Source organism: Somniosus microcephalus, unplaced genomic scaffold (assembly GCF_052327205.1).
Source record: "Somniosus microcephalus isolate GS21.2 unplaced genomic scaffold, FLI_Smic_1.0 unresolved_chr1, whole genome shotgun sequence".
NCBI classification, from domain to species: Eukaryota; Metazoa; Chordata; class Chondrichthyes; order Squaliformes; family Somniosidae; genus Somniosus; species Somniosus microcephalus.
Window position 1 is genome coordinate 15,629,661 of NW_028225179.1, and position 6,279 is coordinate 15,635,939.

At 44.8% G+C, this 6,279-nt stretch overlaps 1 long non-coding RNA gene across 2 annotated transcripts in view; it reads right to left on the bottom strand.

Annotated features, from left to right (window-relative positions):
• LOC147093647 (uncharacterized) overlaps positions 1–5,643 on the bottom strand; it is a 55,777-nt gene extending 50,134 nt beyond the window's left edge. Inside the window, exon 1 of one of the 2 annotated variants that reach the window (XR_015074716.1) lies at positions 5,317–5,418. This is a non-coding gene — a long non-coding RNA (uncharacterized LOC147093647). Of the gene's footprint in view, positions 1–5,316; positions 5,419–5,620 lie in introns of those variants that run through there. The other variant, XR_015074715.1, reaches the window with a different exon arrangement.
• Between the last annotated feature and the right edge of the window lie 636 nt (positions 5,644–6,279).

Genomic DNA, 6,279 nt, shown 5'->3' on the forward strand with positions numbered 1-6,279 from the left:
AGAGAGAGAGGGGGACAGAGAGAGAGGGGGACAGAGAGAGAGAGAGACAGAGAAAGAGAGAGAGAGGGACAGAGAGAGAGAGACAGAGAGAGAGAGAGGGACAGAGAGAGAGAGGGACAGAGAGAGAGAGGGACAGAGAGAGAGGGACAGAGAGAGAGAGGGACAGAGAGAGAGAGGGACAGAGAAAGAGGAGTACAGAGAGAGAGGGACAGAGACAGAGAGAGGGACAGAGAGAGAGAGAGACAGAGAGGGAGAGACAGAGAGAGAGAGGGACAGAGAGAGAGAGGGACAGAGACAGAGAGATAGAGGGGCAGAGAGAGAGAGGGACAGAGAGAGAGAGGGACAGAGAGAGAGAGGGACAGAGAGAGAGAGGGACAGAGAGAGAGGGAAAGCCAAAGCAGATTAGAATGTTACCGGGCCCTAAAAAGAGAATATAAACTGGCAGACTACCTCACGACCATCAGAGACACAAAACAGAGACAGACCCTCACCAGGTACAGACTAAGCGACCACCGACTGAAAATTGAAAAAGGCAGATACAAGAAATCCTGGCAGCCTAGAGAGAATAGAATATGCGATCAATGTCTGGCTGGCGAGGTTGAAACAGAAATGCATTTCCTCCTAAAATGCGAAAAATTCAACACATCAAGAAACATATTATTCAACAAGCTAAGCCAAACAACCCCAGATTTCAAGGAATTGGATGATCTGTCAAAATTGAGATTAGTTCTAGGAGAAGGAGACAGACCATACCTTGGGGCTAAATATGTAACAACATGTCACAACCTGAGGACTGTTTAAAAGTAAGACTGTTTAAAATTAATATTGAACGTACCAAATGAAGTAGAAAGACTGTTTAAAATTAATATTGTTTAAAAGTAATATTGTATATACCCAACAAATGTCAAATCGATTGACACCTACAGAATGTTGGAAAACTGTACCTTTTTGCTATGTAAGCTTTGGCAATATGGTTCTCTGTAAACTTTCATGCCAATAAAGCATTTGAACTGAACTGAACTGAACTGAGAGAGAGAGAGAGAGACAGAGACAGAGACAGAGAGAGGGGGACAGAGAGAGAGGGCGACAGAGAGAGAGCGACACAGGGAGAGAGAGACAGAGAGAGAGAGAGACAGAGAGAGAGAGACAGAGAGAGAGAGGGACAGAGAGAGAGAGAAAGAGAGAGAGAGGGGCAGAGAGAGAGAGGACAGAGAGAGAGAGGGACAGAGAGAGAGAGGGACAGAGAGAGAGGGACAGAGCGAGAGGGAGACAGAGAGAGAGAGGGACAGAGAGAGAGAGGGACAGAGAGAGAGGGACAGAGAGAGAGGGACAGAGAGAGAGAGGGACAGAGATATATATATATATAGAGAGAGAGGGACAGAGAGATAGAGAGACAGAGAGAGAGGGACAGAGAGAGAGAGACAGAGAGAGAGAGGGACAGAGAGTGAAATGGACAGAGAGAGAGAGAGGGACAGAGAGAGTGGAACAGAGAGAGAGAGGGACAGAGAGAGAGAGGGACAGAGAGAGAGAGAGAGACACTAAAACACGTAAGGGCAGAACCTCCGGGGGAATATTGGTGTGGTATAAGGGAGAACTGGACAAACACATCTCACCGGTAAAACAGGGAAAATCACACGTATGGCTAAAACTAGATAAAAATATAAGAATAGCAAAAAAAGATGTTTACTTATGTGCGATCTACATACCTCCAATAGAATCGCCATATTTCGAAGAGGAGTTATTTGATACTCTCCACATGGAAATCAGCCATTTCCAGGCCCAAGGAAAGGTGATATGTGGGGACCTAAATGCAAGGACCGGTTGTGAACCTGACTTCATAGACCCACAGGGAAACAACCATGTGTTTGGCAAGACCCCTTTAGATGTCACACCAGCCATCGCAAATCGGAACAACCTTGATCGTGAAATAAATAAAAGCGGTAGGGAGGTAGTGCAACTCTGCCGAGCCTTAGGCCTGTACATAGTTAACGGTAGGTTCAGAGGGGACTCCCTAGGGAGACTCACATACTCCTCAAATCTTGGGTCTAGTGTGGTGGACTATACAATCACTGACCTGGACCCCTGCGATATCAACTCATTCACTGTCAGGCAGCAATCCCCCCTCTCAGACCATAACCAAATAAATATGTACCTTAAACTTTCTGCCCAAACTACAGACACGAAAAAGGAACCCAGTAAGCTCCATAAAATAAACCAGACATACAGATGGGCCCCAGACAGTGGAGAAAAATTCATCACAGCACTAAAGTCACCTGATATCACAAGTAAAATATCAAAATTTAAAGAAAACCCATACGAGATCACCAGAGATGGTGTAAACATGGCCATAGAGGATATAAATATGATCTTCCATGAGGCAGCTGTAAAAGCCGACTTTGTGAAACAGAAGAGGAAGCGTCACAAAAGACAAAATAAAAATAAGAAATGGTTTGACCACGAATGCAAAAATGCCAGAAAAGACCTGAGAAAAATATCAAACCAAAAGCATCGCCAACCAAACAATCCGGACCTACGTACTAGATACAATGAAACCCTCAAAAGATATAAACACACCATTAGGAACAAAACACAAAACTATACCCACAAAATACTCGAAGAAATTGAAAACTCCACCAATCCAAAACAATTCTGGGAAATGTGGAATAACCTGAGTACAACACAATTGCAAGCATTACCAATCCAAGATGGCGACATCTGGAGAACACATTTTGAAAACCTCTACAAAGACATCCCAATAAACGAAACAAACCCAAGTCAACATCAGGTCACAGAAAAACTCCACACATTAGAAGCAACAATTAAAGACAACCAAAACCCTCTAGACTCCCCAATCACATGGAAAGAACTGGCCACAAAAACAAAATCTCTCCACCTAAAGAAAGCCTGTGGCCCAGACAACATCAAAAATGAAATGCTCAAGTTCAGCAATATGGAGATGCAGGTTGCGGTACTCAAATTATTCAACATCATATTACGTTCAGGCTGTTTTCCCGATATCTGGTGCCAAGGACTAATCTCCCCCATATATAAAAGTGGAAACAAATCAGACCCAAATAACTACCGCGGCATCTGTGTCAACAGTTGTCTAGGGAAGTTATTCTGCAGTATTCTAAATAGTAGATTACTTGATTTTCTTAACAAACATAATATCCTCAGAAAAAACCAAATAGGCTTTCTTCCAAAACACCGCACCGCCGACCATATCTATACCCTTCACACCCTCATTGGAAAACATATACACCAAACAAAAAATGGGAAAATATTCGCCTGTTTCATCGACTTCATGAAAGCCTTTGACTCTATATGGCACGAAGGGCTCTATTATAAACTTCTTCAGTGTGGAATAGGGGGCAAAGTCTATGACCTTATTAAATCAATGTATCTGAAAAACAAATGCGGGGTCAAAATTGGAGACAAACGCACCGATTTCTTCACCCAGAGAAGAGGCGTCCGGCAGGGCTGCAATTTGAGCCCGACCCTGTTTAACATATACATAAATGAATTAGCAGACATGCTGGAGCAAAGCGAGTCACCAGGTCTCCGTCTCCTGGATGGAGAAGTGAAATCCCTGTTCTATGCGGACGACCTGGTTCTGCTGTCTCCCACAGAACAGGGATTACAGCAACAACTAGACCTACTCGACAAATACTGCCAAAATTGGGCTCTAACAGTAAATCTAAAGAAAACCAACATCATGATTTTTCAAAAAAGGCCCAGATGTCAGGAAAACAAATACCAGTTTACCCTCAGTGATACCACTATAGGACACACTATGAGCTACACCTACCTTGGTCTAACTATTACAGCATCAGGGAGCTTCAGCATAGCAGTGAATGCACTAAAAGAAAAAGCCCGAAGAGCCCTATATGCAATAAAAAGAAAATTCTACAACATCCAAATCCCAATCAAAATCTGGCTCAAAATATTTGACAGCATAATCCTGCCCATTGCACTGTACGGTAGTGAAGTATGGGGCCCGCTAAATCACCAAAGCTACACTAAATGGGAAAAACACACAATAGAAGCCTTACATGCAGAATTCTGCCGAAGCATCCTTCGCACCCAAAGAAAAACGCCAACAAATGCATGCAGAGCCGAACTAGGCAGATACCCACTGATAATAAACATCCAAAAACGAGCACTAAACTTCCTAAATCACCTCAAATCTAGCTCCCCAGACACCCTTCATTTCAAAGCCTTTCAGACCCAAGAGCTAAACCCAGAAAAGAGTCCCCTGAGTCAGCTGCTACTGAAACTAAGTACTCAGCCGGACCCTGACCAGCCCCAGACCAACACAGCCGTCCAAACACCAATCCGAGTGAACCAAATCATTAAAAAATGCAAAGAAACCTACCTGGAACATTGGAACAAAGTAACCGAAAGCCAAAGCAGATTAGAATGTTACCGGGCCCTAAAAAGAGAATATAAACTGGCAGAATACCTCACGACCATCAGAGACACAAAACAGAGACAGACCCTCACCAGGTACAGACTAAGCGACCACCAACTGGAAATTGAAAAAGGCAGATACAAGAAATCCTGGAAGCCTAGAGAGAATAGAATATGCGATCAATGTCTGGCCCGCGAGGTTGAAACAGAGATGCATTTCCTCCTAAAATGCGAAAAATTCAACACATCAAGAAACATATTATTCAACAAGCTAAGCCAAACAACCCCAGATTTCAAGGAATTGGATGACCTGTCAAAATTGAGATTAGTCCTAGGAGAAGGAGACAGACCATACCTTGGGGCCAAATATGTAACAACATGTCACAACCTGAGGACTGTTTAAAATTAAGACTGTTTAAAATTATTATTGAACGTACCAAATGAAGTACAAAGACTGTTTAAAATTAATATTGTTTAAAAGTAATATTGTATGTACCCAACAAATGTCAAATCGATTGACACCTACAGAATGTTGGAAAACTGTACCTTTTTGCTATGTAAGCTTTGGCAATATGGTTCTCTGTAAACTTTCATGCCAATAAAGCATTTGAATTGGAATTGGATTGAGAGAGAGCGAGATTGAGAGAGCGAGATTGAGAGAGCGAGATTGAGAGAGCGCGAGATTGAGAGAGCGCGAGATTGAGAGAGCGCGCGAGATTGACGGTCACACCTGGTCTGCGCCTCCTCCCGATCTCCACCCGTCCACCTGGAGCCACAGCTCAGAAATCTTCCTCCCAACACCTGGGAACACAACCCGAAGCAAGCAGGCAGCGTGGAGTGAAAAGTGAGTGAGTGAGTGAGTAAGTGAGTGAGAGAGAGAGAGAGAGATTAAAGATTGAATCTCACCATCCCACATGGCACCAATGGAACAGCCGGCCTGATCTCTCTTCCATCCATCCATCCTTTCACCGGGACCGAGCCTGCAGCAGTGAGAGAGGGGCTGGGAGAGAGAGAGATTGAGACAGGACTCGCTCACACCAGAGAATCTCACACACACTAACACAGAATGGCCAAAGGGACCCGGTTCACACAGACACACAGACCAACATTCATTACCTGGACACTCAGAAATGGTTTCAACACTAAAGAGACACAAAATACTACATTACCTGAACACTTACTGTAAATTACAGTCAAAACAGCCACTCACCAAATATGAAAGCACCATCCCGCAGTCAGAAAGACTGAAACGCACATGGGTCAACCTTTTTAATAGTCCAGACCTGTCACTCAAACTTACCTCCTCCCACTCCACAGCCCCCCAACCTATCAGGTTGCTGCTTCCTCCACCTGAAGCCCGCCCCCCAGGTGTGGGTCAGTCCAAGTTGAGTCTGCCTATCTCCGGGGGGTGGGGTAGTCCTGGCCATGTGCTGGCCTCCCAAATGGTTCCTTCCTGTCTCTGGCCAACACTGCCCTTCCCCCAGACCCCTAACTGCAGGCAGACAGACACAGCCGAGGACTGATGGACCTTGGAGAGGCCTCCCTCCACTCACCTGCAACAGGGACATCACCCTCCCTGTCTGAGGCTGCTGCTTCCTCCCACACCCCCTTTGCTCAAGAAATCTTGTTTAATGGTTCTTATTCCCAGCTCCAATTCTGTGCTTGCCTACCTCATTCTGTGTGTGGCTGGCTCCCCTGCTTAACCCTGAGTTCCCTCAGCTTTCCCCTGTGCAGTGTGTGTTGTGCATCCGTTTATCTGTGTCAGCACCTGGACATATGCCGTGAAATGTGGGTCACCAGAACCAAAGATATGCTCAACTTCCAATACATATTTTTGTAACTCTCTCGCTTGTCCTCTGTTGGTTTATC